The sequence below is a fragment of the Mustela nivalis genome (assembly GCF_964662115.1).
Source record: "Mustela nivalis genome assembly, chromosome: 19".
Taxonomy (NCBI): Eukaryota; Metazoa; Chordata; class Mammalia; order Carnivora; family Mustelidae; genus Mustela; species Mustela nivalis.
Window position 1 is genome coordinate 16,170,603 of NC_139038.1, and position 17,906 is coordinate 16,188,508.

Sequence of the window (17,906 nt, forward strand, 5' to 3'; positions counted from 1 at the left end):
CCAGCCAGGTGCCCCAAGTCTCAATACATTTTAAAAGACAGATATCATACAAAGTATCTTTTCCAACCATGGTAGGATAAAGTTAGAACCAATAATACAAGGAAAACTGGAAAATTCACAGATTTGTGAAAATTAAGCAATGTACTCTTTTTTTTCAATATTTTATTTATTTATGTGACAGAGAGGAAGAGGGGGAGACCAAGCAGGGGGAAGAGCAGAGGCAGAAGGAGAAGCAGGTTCCCTGCTGTGCAGGAAGCCTGATGCAGGGAGCCTGATGCAGGGCTCAATCCCGGGACCCCAGGATCATGACCTGAGCCAAAAGCAGACACTTAACCAACTGAGCCACACAGGTACCCCTAAGCAACATACTCTCAAAGATCAATGGGCTAAAGAAGAAATTACAAGGGAAATTTTTTTAATATTTAGAGATGAATAAAGTAAAACCACAACATACAAAACTTAAAATGGGATGCAGTGAAAGGGGAAATTTATAGTCAAAAACACACTAAAATAAAAGGAAGATCTCAAATCAGCATCCTAACTTTACAATTTAAGAAACTAGAAATTCAGGTGGATTTTCCATCCAGACTACGGATTTCTGCATCAGTAAGGATAAGTCAGGCTTTGCTGCAGTAACAATCAACACCAAATTCTCAGTGCCTAATATAATAGAATTTATTTCTTTTTTTAACATTTTTAATTATTTATTTCTTTTCAGCATAACAGTATTCATTGTTTTAAAGATTTTATTTATTTATTTATTTATTTATTTATTTATCAGAGAGAGAGGGAGAGAGAGCACATGCACAAAAAGGCAGAGTGGCAGGCAGACACGGAGAGAGAAATAGGCTCCTTGCTCAGCAGGAGCCTATTTAATGCAGAACTCCATCCCAGGACCCTGGGATCATAATCTGAACCAAAGGCTTCGGCTTAACCAACTGAGCCACCCAGGCATCCCAGAAGTTTATTTCTTATTTGTCCAAAATTTACTACAGGAAAGAGATTCTCTCAAGAAGTTATCTTTTATGTGTTATCTCAGAAATCCAGGCAGGGAAGAGGAATTGTCTCCTGCACCTGGAAATAGAAGGAAAAAATAGTGACCAGTAGTGATGGCTATCATAGAGTCCTAATTATGAAATATTCAAAACTTGAAATAATTTGAGTGAACCAGTGTTCTTTTTTTTAAGACTTTTTGTTTATTTGACAGACAAAAATCACAAGCAGGCAGAGAGGGGGGGGGGGGAAGCAAGCTCTCTGCTGAGCAGAGAACCCAATGTGGGGCTCAATCCCAGGATGCTGGGATCTTGACCTGATCCAAAGGCAGAGGCTTTAACCCACTGAGCCACCCACGTACCTGAGTGAACCAGTGTTCTTTTTTTTTTTTTTAATATTTTATTTATTTATTTGACAGTGAGAGATCACAAGTAGGCAGAGAGGCGGGCAGAGAGAGAGGAAGGGAAGCAGGCTACCGGCTGAGCAGAAAGCCCGACGTGGGGCTCGATCCCAGGACCCTGAGATCATGACCTGAGCTGAAGGCAGCGGCTCAACCCACTGAGCCACCCAGGCGCCCCTGAACCAGTGTTCTTAACACCAAATAAAACTAAATAGAAAATAAAGCAAATTGCTGGGGGATTCAAAAGTAAACACGACCACCATTTACCTAGCACTTTACAAGTCACTTTCACAGACATAACCTCTTCTGATACTCATGCTCAAACTGCAAGTTAGATGCTGTTATCAATTATAACTGGTATTTCTCTTGGGCATATATTTTTATGTTTAATATAGATTATTATTACTGACCTTTCCTGTGACTTAAGAAATCTCCAAAGTTAGAAAAACCATTTTCCTTTGATATATTATCCAATATTTGTTTTACTTACATTATTTAATTTCTGACTTGCTGCAATGTTTTAATTATTTTTTATTTTTTATTTTGTGTGTATGTGGTGTGAAATAAGGAGTCCAATTTCATTTTTGTCCATATGAACAAATAATTTCCCAGTTCCATTTATTGAAAAGATTTTAAAACAAGCTTTTAGAAGGAAATTTTACTTCTCTATATTTATTTGGGGTTTTTGTGTGTTTTTTTAGCCATTCATCTGTTCACTATGCAAGTCAATATAAAGCAAGATTCCAGTATTACATAGCACCACCAATGCAATTATTTTCTCTTTCAGTTTGAGTAAACCTGGCACAGCTAGGAAACCACTTCAAAGAATTGTTCTGATCATTTTGTTGACTCCCCAAGAGCAAAAAATATGGGCAGGAATAACATCCAGTCATAACTCTTTCCCACACAAGGTATGTTCAGCGGTCAAAAAGTCATCATTTGCAGCAAGTATGAAAATCCAAGACCATTAACAGTAACTTGTTAGAACTAATCTTATTCAGCAAGATGAACATTTATATATTCATATATAATCTAATCTATTCCTTGTTCAGCTAAGGTTGACTAATCTTCTAATGAGAAAATATAACGGGAAAACACCATGTGCAAAATACATAAGCACAAATCTAATATGAAATATGTAAAAACTGTATTTTTTAACTATTGGGCTTTCCTCAAGGACATCAAAGAATCGAGGGATAAGCCATATTATTAGATAACAAGGCTTAACACTATAAATACATCAGTTCTCTATCAAAGAAATCAGTAATTCAGTATGATCTCACCCAACAGAATTATTATTGAATTTGACAGCTGATTCTAAAATTTATCTGGCAGTGGGGTGCCTGGGTGGTTCAATCAGTTAAGCATCTGCCTTCAGCTCAGGTCATGGTCCTGGAGTCCTGGGATGGAGCCCTGCATTGGTCCTTGCTTAGCAGGGTCTGCTTCTCCCTCTCCCTCTACTGTTCACCTACTTGTGTGTTCACTCTCTCTCTGTCAAATAAATAAATAAAATCTTTTTTAAAAATCATAATTATATAATACCACCCACATATATATAGATATATCTAGAGAGAGAGACAGAAAAAAATGTGAGAAGAAAGAAAAATATAGTAGTGGTATCTTCTGCTTGATGGTATTATAGTGTACAATGAAAAACAATTCCTTCTGTTTTTCTGATTTTCAGAAATTTAAACAATAAATGTGCATTGTTTTAAAATGAAATAAATAAATAAGTTTTTAAAAAATAAAACTCACCTGGAAGAGAAAACACATAGAAATAGCTTAGAAAACTATGAAGCAACCTTATTAGATCATACCATTCACATACCATCACAGCCAGAGATGCCACATCAGAGTAAAACCCCAAACCCATTGTAAGTTAAAGTATGGTATGGGTTCCTGAGTAAATGCATAAGGCCAATGAAAACAATACTGAATGTATACACAGAAATCTGGTATTCTCATCAGAATAATTTATTTGTCTTCATGAAAAAGCAAATATTTTCTTTTCATTGCTCCCTTTTTTGCTTCCTTTTTGCCGAACAGTTTCTAAAACAGTAGACAATGTTTGCTTGCTGCGCTCCGTTCTGCTCCTCCCGCTCCCCTTTAAACCCATCTCGATCAGTCATTTGCCTCACACCAGCCCCCACCCCCATCAAAACCATCTTCATCAATGTCACCAGGGATACATGGTTGACTGCAGGAGCTGTTTCTCAACCTTCTTAAGTGATCCAGCGCACCTTTGGCAGTTGACCGGTCCTTCCTGGAACGAATTTGTACTTTGGCCTCATCCAAGTCCCTCCTTCCTCTTCCTGTTGTCAGTCCCTTGTACTCTCCCAGACTCCTAAGGAGGATCTCAGAGCTCAGTCTTTGGGCCTTTTTTTTTTTTTTTTAAATCTATACTCTGTTCTTGGGTGGCCTCCGGGCTGTAAATATCATCCACATGCTGACAATGTCCGAGTTTATACCTCCAACCCAGACACCTCTCTTGAGCTCCAGACTCAGGTATCCCACTGCCTGCTCGATGTCTAACAAGTACTTCAAACCAAGTATGTCTAAAACAGAATGCCTGGTGGCTCTTGATCTTCCTTCCCTCGGCTGGCCCCATCTCAGCTTCAAGCAGACAACAAAGCTAGGTCAGGCCAAGGCCTGACTGATTGATTAGTCAAGACACAATTAGCCACTGTTAGGTTCAGACCGTTTATTACTTACCTGGATGGCAAACAAATTTCTACAGGATTCTTGCCCTGAGAATCAGAAAGGGTGAATTGGAAAAGGGGAGGCAATATTCTAGACTAATAGAGGAGGCAGTTTTAGTCTGTAGCCCTTAGGGGTGGGGGCTGGTGCGCAAGAAAGTTCTATACCTCTTCAGAACCCGGGAGATCACAGAAACTGGTTTGTGATGGCCTCCTAAGGGAAGAAGATAGGCCAGCAGAAAGTGACCCCAGTGCAGCTCTTCACAGGCCTCCCATTCTCTCTGTTCTAGGAAGATCACAGGCACTCTCCCAAAATTCAGACAAGCTGTTGTTCAAGCCTTTGCTTGTGTGGACTATGTGGCATTCCAGGAGGCCAAGGCACCGTGGTGGAGATGTTCTCACACTTTCAGTCAATAGTAACAGTGCTTTGGGTCATCTGTCGTCTGTCGACATGGGGCATCTGGTCCCTTTCTCCCACCTTTACCTCTCCGAGCTCATCCCTTTCTCTTTGACCCCTCACTCCTTCTGCTGCAGTCATGCTGACCTCCTTGCTGGTACCCAGACATACCAGGCACATTTCCAGCACATTGGCGGTTCCCTTTACTGGACTATTCTTCCCCCAGATGTCTTCAAGACTGATTCTCTCAACTACTTCAAATAAGTGGGGTATCACATAAGTCTTTATATTCAACTTGGCAAATCCCCTTTTCTTCTCCCTAATTTTCTGCCTTTGCCCTCAAGAGAATGAGGAAGGTAGCAGGGTCTCTTTAATCTCCCATGTCCCACATGGCACCCAGGATTGTGGCTCCTCTCTTCCCAACACAATCTCCCGGACCCATCTCTCCAAATTTTTCTCCCAGCCCCCACCTACACAGACAAGTTACCTCTGTCTGAACCTCCCCAATTTGTTTGAACTACCCTATTCAAAGGAACTGGCCACACAGGATCTACCCTTCTGAGAAGATCTGGGAAGTACAAATACTATATTGTTTTTCCATTACACTTATTGCTGAGAAAAGTTCCACCTGAATGTCATTCTTAACAATCTGGTTAAGCCTTTGGGGTCTGAAGCCATACTAAGGCTTCAGACTATTTCTATAGCACATCCCCAATGATACATAAAGGGAATATTGGTCTCAAAGCTGCCTGTTGCTCTCAGAAGCATTCTAGATGGTTCCACACACTTCCTCAGTTGTTCAACCAGAGATCCAAACTTCAGGCAGGAGAAATAAACAGCCATACCATCCGTTTTCCGGGAGTCCTAGGTCTTCCCTCTCCAAGATCACACTAAGACCATGTTTGGCAGCGGTCACTGGCAAGGCAGAGAAACCATGCACTGCCACCACCCCTGAGATACGTCTTTCTGTTTCCCGTCTTTGAAAGAGGAAGTGGCTCAGGACGTGACCTGAGGACTGAAAAGAAAGTTTCTAATTTCTGGAATAGGACAGAAAGGAAGTTGTACTTCCTTCACATGAAAGGAACAGAAGGAAAAGAACTACAAACTCTTTTATATGACATTTTTGCTTCTGGAGGAGAGGGATAGACACAAACGTCAAAGGGCAACAATTTCTCCCCACCTTCTAGGGAGTAGGTCAGATATGTCCTAAGATACACAACTCTGTTCAGTCCCTGACAGTTGAGCTACACCTACAGAGACATCGTATGGGGTTTTCCCTCCCACTTTTTGCCCTCCCTTCCCTGTATGTTCACGTACAAACAGTATTATGACAATATTAAAGAAAACAAGAAAAAGCAACATACAGCCCCACTTCTATCACATATCAGTTTCTCTGCCCTCACTCCCAGCACAGACATAATTTACAAATTTGCCATGACAGGGTTGGTTTAACCCTGTATCGTGGTTTTGTCATATAACACTTTAGCACAAATATTTCATATTTATACCCATTTTAATGGATACAAAGTATTCCATTAAGCTGAGAAGTTTTAGCAAATTTAGGCAGTTCTGTATTAAAAAATTATCTACGTATAACTTTTTGCTTCTCTGTAATTCCTTTTTATGGATATAATTTTAAGATGAAATGACTCAAGCAAGTTAGATGCACACTTTGGGGCCCTTTTTTTTTAATTGATTTATTTATTTTCAGAAAAACAGTATTCATTATTTTTGCACCACACCCAGTGCTCCATGCAATCTGTGCCCTCTCCAATACCCACCACCTGGTTCCCCGACCTCCACCCCCACCACCACCACTTCAAACCCCTCAGATTGTTTTTCAGAATCCAGAGTCTCTCATGGTTCACCTCCCCTTCCAATTTCCCCCAACTCCCTTCTCCTCTCCATCTCCCCTTGTCCTCCATGCTATTTGTTATGCTCCACAAATGAGTGAAATCATATGATAATTGACTCTCTCTGCTTGACTTACTTCACTCAGCATAATCTCTTCCAGTCCCGTCCATGTTGCTACAAAAGTTGGGTATTCGTCCTTTCTGATGGAGGCATCATACTCCATAGTGTATATGGACCACATCTTCCTTATCCATTCGTACTTTGGGGCCCTTTAAATGACTCTCTCCCAATGGGCTGTCCCACATGCATCCCATTTTGAAGTCAACATTTTACAGTGCTTTATAGTTTCAAACCATTTTATAAATTTTATCTCAATCACGCTGACAGGCTGATCTAAATTCCACCTCCTGGGGCGAATACTTTAGTAGGCTAACTCCAGCTCCGTCTCCCATGCCTCTAAGACAGAGACTAGAAAAGGGGCCTGTAGGGTTCCCCAGCTTGCCTTACAGCCACACGTGGCCATGTGGTCCCATCCTAACCAATGAGATGTAAGGGAAACGTGATGGACAGGAGGCTCATGCTCTCCCTGAACCTTCTTCCTGAAATGTGGAAGTGACAGCTGGAGCAGACTATGTTGTGAAGGAGCAGTGGTCACGGGGAGGGAATAAAGTCTATTCACAGAGAGAAGCAAAGATAACACGAGGGAGACACAGAGCCCCTGAGAGAGAAAGGGAGAGTGAGTCTTGCAGCAGCCTGAATTCTGTGGTGATTTCCAGTTTAGTCCGATGGAAATGTCCGTAAGAGTAATAGACTGTTCAAAATATAACTTTAAATGAGGAGTTGTACTGGTCACACAAGCATGCTTAAAGATGACCTTGAGAAAAACATGTACTGGCCGCGGGCCTCTGGTGAAGAGGATGATGCACGTCCTTGAGGCTGAGCAGCTGGGGATGCCCGGCCTGCTCAGGCTGGAAGCCACCTGCTTCCCTTTTTTTGTCGTCTCTCCTACCTCAGAGAAAGCCTGCTGCTAAGGTAATCCCTTGCAGTGCACTTGCTCCACTATAAATTCATGCTGCTGGACCAGACACACTTTATTCCTCCTCTTGTTTACCTCTAAGACTGGTGACCAACATATTACATGTTCCTTCTTGTTTACCTACTAGACCGATGGCTATTGTATAACCTTTTCTTCTCCTTTGTTGCTATCTTGTATCGAATAAATACAGGGCTGAGGAGTTGTTTGGGGCAACAGTCCTTCCAGCTGTCAAACCCTGCTCCCTCTCTCTTACAACTCACATGTTTGTGCCTCATTCTTCTCCTGTGCACCCTTAGGAAAGTGGCAGTCCAGCCCTCACGCATCTGCATACCTGATCCCTTGTCTCCACACCAAACCCCTATTTTCTTGTAGAAATTCAGGTAGGTATTTATTCTTTAGAAACAGTCCAGCCTGCAGGTATTACAGCTGTTCTTATAGTGTGTATTCCATGTTGGTGAACTCAGAGGGCAGAGCAATTAGGGATTTTGTTCTTTACCACAAGAGGAGAGGAGGATGTTCACACACCAGGAGCCTGTTGATAGCTGTCTGGACCACCTGTATCCTGCAGAGCATTGCAGGATGAAGCAGGCTGCAGATGATTTCAAATTTTTTGTTCTTTTATCAAAGTATGCCCCAACTTCTGGCTAAATAAAGCCAAGGATCAAGAGGGAAAAGCGCTAGCATTAGATTCATCTTTATACCCTATTTGAAGAGGCATCAGTCAGTAGAAACCCAATTGAGCACAGAACTGCTCCGTGGAGATTCAAACACAAATATACCTCACCTGAGTTAGCCATTGGAAGCCACCCAGCATCATGGTTAAAAGCATGTCAGTTGGGTCACCTGGGGGGGGGGGGGCTCAGTGGGTTAAAGCCTCTGCCTTAGGCTCAGGTCACGATCCCAGGGTCCTGGGATCGAGTCCCGCATCAGGCTCTCTGCTCGGTGGGGAGCCTACTTCCTCCTCTCTCTCTGCCTCCCTCTCTGCCTCCTTGTAATTTCTGTCTGTCAAATAAATAAATAAATCTTAAAAAAAAAAAAGCATATCAATTAATCTGGGTTCAGTCACTAACTGTTTTCTACTAGCTCGGTCACTTTGGGCAAGTTAACTTACTCTCTGAGCTTCATTTTCCTTATAATAGTTAAACATTATAAATAAGCTATTTTACTAGCAAAAATATGTTTATTCAAGAATTGCTTAAATTTATGCACAGAATTGCAATTTATGGAAGCTATGACAAAACCACAGGCAAGTACAACAAACAAAGGAGAGGAATATTTTTATAGAAATTGAGGAAGCTGGTAGGGATTGTTTGGAACAAAAGTCCATTGAAGAGAAGCAGAGGTCCAGGAGAAGACAGTTTCCCATTGGCTGGATTGCTGGAGTAGTCAACTTCTTGTAGACGTAGTATACATCTTTGCCGTTGAAACCTGCCACTTTCCTAAGGGTGCATGGGAGAAGAATGAGGCACAAGCAAGTCAGCTGTAAAAGAATGGGAGCAGGGGACAACAGCTGGAAGGACTGTCACCTGAACTCCTCAATCCCATATTTATTAGATACAAGATAACAAAGGAGAAGAAAAGGTTATACATTAGTCATGTATCTAGTGGGTAAACAAGAAGGAAGAATCGTATGTTGGTCACAAGTTTTAGAGGTAAACAAAAGAGTAGGATGTGTCAGTCGAGCAGCAGGAGATCTGTAGCTGTGCAACACACTCAGTGTATTACCTTAGCAGGAAGCTTTCTCTGAGATAGGGGAGACAAAACGGGAAGCAGGGCGGTGTTCCACCCTGAGCCAGCCGGGCCTTCCCAGCTGCTGGCTGCAAAGACCTGTATCATCGCCTCCACCAGAGGCCTGCTGCTAGCACATGTCTTTCTCAAGGTCATCTTTAAGCGTGCTTGCAGGACCAGTACAACTCCTCATTAGTTAAAGTTATAGTTTAAGCAGTATGTTATTCTGAGGGATGGTTACAGGAACCTATCATTTATAATTCCTTCCTGTAGAGGATTCTTCTGTTGAGGTCTGTAATTACCCATTTTTCCTGTAACTGAGGTTGAGTGCTACAGCTTTCTCTTCTAACCTCACACTGCAGCCTCCTGGCTCTTGCTTTAGTGAGATTTTATTAACTTATTAATTTTCACATAATTGGAAATCCTGTTACTTATTCATAGTGGACATTTGTTGTTTTTGGCCACTCAATATCCATTCTTCCCTGTTTTGCTCATAGCAACCAACTTCCTTTAAGGGTATGACCCAAAAGCTACACCTACTTCTCTCCCATCTCATCGGCCAGAACTTTGTCACTCATAGCTACATAGCTGCGAAGGAAGCTGAGTTTGAATTCTGGAAAAATTTGGAGTTTGACTCCTAAGGAAGAAATACATCCAGAAGACAACTAGATGTCCCTGACGCATTATCATTGTCGTTACACTAATTATATTACATCCTCTGGTTACAAAATCTTGCACAGTTTGACAAATAATCATGATCCTTGACCGGACCTTGTATCATTACTGTCACATTCAGCTTCAAGGTCTCCATGGTCAGGGTTCTTACAGACCTGAGGGTTTGAAGAAGGGCTGCATATCCTTCCTCCAGAAAAGTTTTGTGCAGCTTAAATAAGACCAAGAAGCAGGGAGATGGGGACTTCATGGTTCCAAATGAAGAAATACATGTTAGAGAATGGGTTAAGCCTGGAGAGGCCAAGTGAGTTGGGTATTTCCCCCTTCAAAGGACTCCTCACTAGGGAAGGGGACCATGGTAAAACTAAATATCATCCCCCCCACCCCAAGAACACCTTGAACCTCAGATCCTGAAGATCATAAGTAAGAGATGGACCCAGTCTGCAACAGAGTGAGAATGGGGACACCTCTGGCTATCAACAGGCAGCAAGGCACATGTGAGGAACCCTCTGCTATCTGTCCAATTCTTTCCTCTCAGTGTCTCTCACCCTGGAAGAGCTAGATTTCAATTAGAAAGGAAAGAGAGAAAAAAAGAAGAAGAAAGAGGAATGAAAAAGCAAATCTCCTCAAAGTCTCTAGAGCCAGAAACAGACCTTACATGGTATGACAAATTCTGTATATATGTATCCTTCCCCTGGAAAATTCATTTATTTTTTTTTTAAGATTTTATTTATTTATTCGACAGAGAGAGATCCCAAGTAGGCAGAGAGGCAGGCAGAGAGAGAGGAGGAAGCAGGCTCCCTGCTGAGCAGAGAGCCTGATGTGGGGCTCGATCCCAGGACCCTGGGATCATGACCTGAGCCGAAAGCAGAGGCTTTAACCCACTGAGCCACCCAGGCGCCCCTGGACAATTCATTTAACAAATATTTACTATGTCTCACTTGAGAGCAGGGATTGTGTCCTGTTCATGGCTCTATCCCAGGACCCAACACTATATTTGACTGGGGCTCAGAAAATGTTCTTTAAATATTTTATGTATTTATTTACTTACTTATCTATTTATTTATTTATTTTAGGGAGAGAGAGCAGGGGAAGGGGCAGAAAAGAGAGGAAGAGAATCTCAAGCATCTCCATGTGGAACCCGATGCAGGGTTTGAGCCCAGGACCCTGAGATCATGACCTGAGCTGAAACCAAGAGTCACTTAACCAACTGAGCCACCCAAATGCCCCAAGAAATTTTGTTTAGGTGAACAACATCACAATTTTGATTTAGTGTTGAACACTAGTGGTTGCCTCCCGAGCATCCAATTTCCATCTTCCCAGCAACTATTCTTTAAGTTTGTTTTTTTTAATATTTTCTCCATTTATTTGACAGAGAGAGCAAGAGACCACAAGCAGGCAGAGCAGCAGAAGAAGAGGGAGAAACAGGCTCCCCACCGAGCAGGGAGCCCAATGCCAGGCTCAATCCCAGGACCCTGGGAACACAACCTGAGCTAAAGGCTGTCACTCAACCAACTGAGCCACCCAGGTGCCCTTTTTTTAAGCTTATTTAAATTCCTTAGTTAACATGCTGTGTAATATTAGTTTCAGGTGTACAATATAGTAATCCAATAATTCCAGAATCACCTGGTGCTTATCACAACAAATACACTCCTTAATCCCCATAATCTATTTAACCTTCCCAGCATCCAATTCCCTCTTCCCAGAACTCTTAATTTCCATTTGGACAACTATGTGGTTTAAGGTTCACCCCCAGCTCCAAGCATACAACATGTGAACTAAGTTAAACCAATCCATATATTCCATACCCCTGACTTCAGCAATTGGTTTAAAATGTGAGCCATGTGACTTAATCCAGACCCACCAAAGTGGATCTGAGGTCAAAGATGTTTTTTCTCTTTCCAATATAATGTAAAACCTGGAACACTATAGACATTTTTGCTACTGTGAAGAAAGTCCACTTGAGACTAAACCAATTTAGCATAAAAACAAAGCCTAATCCCTCTTGCAAATGTAAAGCTCTAGATCAAACCACACTTGAAATCCTTTTTACCTCTGGACTTTACAGTCACATGATCAATAAATTCTTTTCATTGCTTAAGTCATTGTGGGTGGAATTTTTTATTTGTGACTAAAAATATCCCAGCTGATGCAGAAATACTAAGTTTGACACAGTGGAAGAAATCCAAGCTGACATATGATACAAACTAACAGTTTCCAAAAGTCAGTCCAACAGAAATGAAACAAAGAGATGTATTTAAATATACATGAATTTTCAAACAGCCCAAAGGAGAAGCAGAGAATGTTGAGAGCTTATTTAACTGTATTGGACAGCTTGCTGCCAGATTTGGATAAGAAGCAGTTCAACCCTAGGTGCCTTCTTCAAAATATTTCAAGATTTCTCTAGCACCAGCAGTTAAAAACCAAACTCTTCAGCCCCTGATAATTTAGTCCATAAATAATTTTCAGCCTCATTGCTAACCATTTATAGTCCAAGCACACTACATCAGTTACACCTGGCATGCCCTAGGTAATAGTCGGCATTCAAGATGGCCCCTTTGATCTTCCTTTCCTTTTTTAAAAAAACTTTATTTATTTATTTGACAGATCACAAGCAGGCAGGGAGGCAGGCAGAGAAGGGGGGTAAGCAGGGTCCCTGCTGAGCAGAGATCCTGATGCGGGGCTCGATCCCAGGACCCTGGGATCATAAACTGAGCCAAAGGCAGATGCTTTAACCCACTGAGCCACCCAGGCAACCCTTATCTTCCTTTCTTAATATTCTTTCACATTGAATTATGGCTGGCCTGTGTAACAACAGAACTGAAAGTGTGTGACTTCCAAGGAATTTTGGCTTCTGCCTTGCTCCCATGGATTACCCTTTCTGAAGTCTCAAGAAAGTCACCCACCATGCTGCTAAGGATATTTAAGCTACCCCGTGAAGAGGCCTTGATGGAGAAGAACTGATGTCTTCCACCAATAGTGATACCAACTCATCCTCTGTGTCAATGAGCTACTTTGGAAATAAATCCTTCAGCAGCAGTCAAGCCTTTAAATGACTGTAGCCCTGGCTGACATCTGACCATCAGCTCTCTAGCCTACATTGAAAACTCCCTTCCTGGATCTGTACTCAAGGAACTACAGAACACTCATGGAAGAAATTGAAGAAGACACACAAAGATGGAAAAGCACTCCAAGCTCATGGATCAGAATAATAAACATTGTTAAAATGTCTATACTGCCTAGAGCAATCTATACTTTCAATGCCATTCCAATCAAAATTCCACCGGCATTTTTCAAAGAGCTGAAGCAAGTAATCCTAAAATTTGTATGGAATCAGAAGAGATCCCGAACTGCTGAGGAAATGTTGAAAAAGAAAAACAAAACTGGCGACATCATGTTGCATGATTTCAAGCTTTACTACAAAGCTGTGATCATCAAGACAGTATGGAACTGGGACAAAAACAGACACACAGAGCAGTGGAGCAGAGTAGAGAGCCCAGAGATGGACCCACAACTCTATGGTCAACTAATCTTCGACAAAGCAGGAAAAAATGTCCTGTGGAAAAAAAGTCTCTTCAATAAACGGTGCTGGGAAAATTGGACAGCTATGTGTAGAAGAATGAAACTCGACCATTCTCTTACACCATACACAAAGATAAACTCGAAAATGGATAAAAGACCTCAGCGTGAGACAGGAATCCATCAGAATCCTAGAGGAGAACACAGGCAGTAATCTCTTCGATATCGGCCACAGCAACTTCTTTCAAGATATGTCTCCAAAGGCAAAGGAAACAAAAGTGAAAATAAACTTTTGGGACTTCATCAAAATCAAAAGCTTCTGCACAGCAAAGGAAACAGTCAACAAAACAAAGAGACAACCCACGGAATGGGAAACGATATTTGCAAATGACAGTACAGACAAAAGATTGATATCCAGGATCTATAAAGAACTTCTCAGACTCAACACACACAAAACAGATAATCATGTCAAAAAATGGGCAGAAGACATGAATAGACACTTCTCCAATGAAGACATACAAATGGCTAACAGACGCTTGAAAAAATGGTCATCATCATTAGCCCTCAGGGAGATTCAAATCAAAACCACATTGAGGTACCACCTAACACCAGTTAGAATGGCCAAAATTAACAAAACAGTTAACAACATGTGTCGGAAAGGATATGGAGAAAGGGGAACCCTCTTACACTGTTGGTGGGAATGCAAGATAGTGCAGCCACTTTGGTGAACAGTGTGGAGATTCCTTAAGAAATTAAAAATAGAACTTCCCTATGAACCTGCAATTGCACTACTGGATGCACTACCCAAAGATACAGATGTAGTGAAAAGAAGGGCCATCTGTACCCCAATGTTCATAGCAATAATGACCACGGTCGCCAAACTGTGGAAAGAACCAAAATGCCCTTCAACAGATGAATGGATAAGGAAGATGTGGTCCATCTATACGATAGGATATTGTGCTCTCATCAGAAAGGATGAATACCCAACTTTTGTATCAACGTGGATGGGACTGGAAGATATTATGCTGAGTGAAATAAGCCAAGCAGAGAGAGTCAATTTTCATATGGTTTCGGTTATCTGTGGAGCATAAGGAATAACTCGGAGGACATGGGGTGCTGGAGAGGAGAAGGGAATTGGGAGAAATTGGAGGGGGAGATGAACCATGAAAGACTGTGGACTCTGAGAAACAAACTGAGGATCTGGGAGGGGTGGGGATGGAAGGTTTGGGGAGCTGGTGGTGGGTATTGGGGAGACCATGGATTGCATGGAGCACTGGGTGTGGTGCATAAACAATGAATTCTGGAACACTGAAAAGAAATTTTAAAAATAAATTTTTAAAAAAACTCCTTTCCTGGGTCATAAAAATGCCACGGAAGCCTAGGTAAGCTGCAATGGGCGGTTCCATAGTGTCTTTTGCGCTCAAGAGAATTAGTCTGTAGACTGAGAAGTCCAAGAACTCTTGCAACAGAGAAGTGAAGTAATAATGTGGCCAAAAGCTGAGCACCCACAACATGGTGGGGGAGGGGAGGAGGTTAAACTTTGACAGCATCTAGAAAAGAGGAACATCTGGTTTCAGACACTTCCTCCTCACAGATGGGACAAGGAGTGTGGAGGGTTTTTTTAAGATATTTATTTGTTTGTTTACTTATTTATTTATTGTTTATTTATTTTGAGAGAGAGAGAGAGAGCGAGCAAGCAGGGGGAGGGGCAGAGGCAGGGGCAGAGAGACAATCTCAAGCAGACTCCATGCTGACACGCTCCACAATGTGGAGCCTGACATGGGGCTTGATCTCATGACCCTGAGATCATGACACAAGGTGAAATCAAGAGTTGGATGGTTAACTGACTGAGCCACTCAGGTGCCCTAGAGGAAGTATGGTTTAAGGGATGCACCAGTAGGGTTCTTGGAGGGGAGATGGGTAGGAAGATGGGCTGATTAGGTGATGCTCATCACCTAATTAAGAAGGGATCTTGGGTGGGCACCTGGGTGGCTCAGTGGGTTAAGCCACTGCCTTCGGCTCAGGTCATGGTCTCAAGGTCCTGGGATCGAGTCCCACATTGGGCTCTCTGCTCAGCAGGGAGCCTGCTTCTCTCTCTCTCTCTCTCTCTGCCTGCCTCTCCATCTACTTGTGATTTCTCTCTGTCAAATAAATAAATAAAATCTTTAAAAAAAAAAAAAAAGAAGGGATCTTGGGTATTATATGCAACTGGTGAATCACTAAATTCTATCCCCCAAAACTAATAATACACTATATATGAACTAAATTGAATTTAAATTTTAAAAATTTTAAATATATAAATATATAAAAATCCAGCAGTAATGCTAGAAAAGCCATCGCTTGGAGTCTTTTTCCACAATCTTGATAATGAAAGTTCTTTTGCGAGTAGAACAGGAGGATCTTAGAGGTTAGAAACAAACTGAAATTTGAGAAGAGGTTGGAATGATATCCAATTAGAACCTGGAAGGGGAGGTGGATCTTGGAAAGATTCAAAAAGTAGGAAAGGGGACAAGTTCAGATTTATAGATATGGGAATGAACCAATTGCTCTGAACAACACAACTAGAAAGGCAACATTAGTAGACATATGTGAAGATTAACTTTGCCAAGAAAACCTTTTATTTCTATAAAAGGTTTTTTTAAACACTGAAGCACATTTTGCAAGAACCATTCCAATTTTATGCCACAAAAGATAAGAAATGATGCATACCCTACTCTCTAATCATGATACATTAAGGTAAGAAATAGAAAATATCAAAAATGGAACTAAAATGCCAAATTTTGAAAATTGAACATTTTAAGAACATAGAACAAATAGTGAACATGTAGTATGATAACATAATTCAAAATAATAATAACAGGGGAGCCCAGGTAGCATAGTCGGTTAAGAAGCTGTCTCTTGATTTTGGCTCAGGTTGTGATCTCAGGGACAAGGAAGGGGACCCACGTCTGGCTCCAGGCTCCACAGAGTCTACTTAAAATTCTCTCTCCCTTAAAATGTCTTACACGACTGGTGGGAATGCAAAGTGGTGCAGCCACTCTGGAAAACAATATGGAGATTCCTCAGAAAGTCAAAAATAGAGCTACCCTACAACCCAGCAATTCTGCTACTTGGTATTTACCCAAAGGATACAAACATTGTGTTTTAAAAGGGCATATGTGCCCCAATATTTATAGCAGCAATGTCCACAATAGCCAAAATATGGAAAGATCATAGATGTCAAGTAACAGATGAATGGATAAAGAAGATGTGAGATGATAGATGGATGATTGATAGATAGATATAATGGAATATTACTCAGCCATCAAAAAGAATGAAATCTTGCCATTTGCAATGACATGGATAGAAGTAGAGGGTATTGTGCTGAGCAAAATAAGTCAGTCAGAAAAAGACAAGTACCATATGACTTCACTCACAGGTGGAATTTAAGAAGCAAAACAGGTGAACATAGGGGAAGGGAAGGAAAAATAAGGTGAAAATAGAGAGGTAAGGAAACCATAAAAGACACTGAGCTCTAGGAAACAAACTGAGGGCTGCTGAAGGGAAAGGGTGGGAGGAAAGGGTAACTGGGTAATGGGCATTAAGAAGGGCACTTGATGTAATGAGGACTGGTGTTATATGCGACTGATGAGTCACTAAATTCCCCCCTGGTAACTAATAATACAGTATATGTTAACTAAATGGAATTTAGATAAAAAAAATTTTTTAAAAGAGAGATTCTCTCTCCCTCTGCCCCTCCCCTGCTCTCTCACTCTCTCTCATATAAATATTTTTAAAAATAAAGTAATAGGGGCACCTGGGTGGCTCAGGGGGTTAAGGCCTCCGCCTTCAGCTCAGGTATGATCTCAGGGTCCTGGGATCGAGCCCCGCATCGGGCTCTCTGCTCGGCAGGGAGCCTGCTTCCCTTCCTCTCTCTTTGCCTGCCTGTCTGCCTACTTGTGATCTCTGTGTGTCAAATAAATAAATAAAATCTTTTAAAAAAAAATCTGTACACTCTAAATATATACAATTTTTATTTATCAACTATACCTCAAGAAAGCTGGAGAAACAATTTTTTAAATGTACCTTTTATTGGCTGCCGTTCCTCTCTGCCCCTCTGCCAGTGATCCCAACACCTCCCAAACTCCTTGCACCCACATCTGTGTCTCAGGCTCTACTTCTGGGAGAACATAACCCACGGCCGACACCGATGATAAGCAAGAGAGAGGAAACTGCTTCGAGGAAGTCGAGTGCCCCGGGTGCGAAATGCAGCTGAGAGGTGAAGATGAAAAAAAAAAAAATGCCCAACGGATTTAGCAGCATAAACCTGACCTTGTAAAAGGTCATTGCAGAGGCATAGGGCATGTGGAAACCACACTGCTGTGGCTTGAAGAATACATTTCAAAAAATAAGCAGATGCAATCTCTACACCAGGAAGAGGAAGAGGTAAAAAGGTGATAGCCTTGGGGACTGTGGCCACAAACGACAGAGAGACAGATAAGACGCACAGATACCACCCTGCGTGGGGCATCTAATGTTTCTGGACATACTCAGGAGATCAGACAACTGGAAAATAGGCTTGCAACTGAATGAGTGGTAACCACCAAGATAACTAAGAAAAAAAGGCAATTA

The 17,906-nt window shown here is 41.7% G+C and overlaps 2 long non-coding RNA genes across 2 annotated transcripts; both read right to left on the reverse strand.

The window, feature by feature from the left end:
- Nucleotides 1-728: 728 nt before the first annotated feature.
- LOC309854871 lies at nucleotides 729-8,228 on the reverse strand. The gene is made up of 3 exons (XR_014306468.1): nucleotides 8,161-8,228; nucleotides 2,677-2,882; nucleotides 729-1,074 (listed from the first exon to the last, which is right to left on the reverse strand). It is a non-coding gene; the product is annotated as an uncharacterized lncRNA (long non-coding RNA).
- Nucleotides 8,229-8,534: 306 nt separating this feature from the next.
- Nucleotides 8,535-17,575, reverse strand: LOC309854864. Its single transcript, XR_014306457.1, has 2 exons — nucleotides 17,361-17,575; nucleotides 8,535-8,815 (listed from the first exon to the last, which is right to left on the reverse strand). It is a non-coding gene; the product is annotated as an uncharacterized lncRNA (long non-coding RNA).
- Between the last annotated feature and the right edge of the window lie 331 nt (nucleotides 17,576-17,906).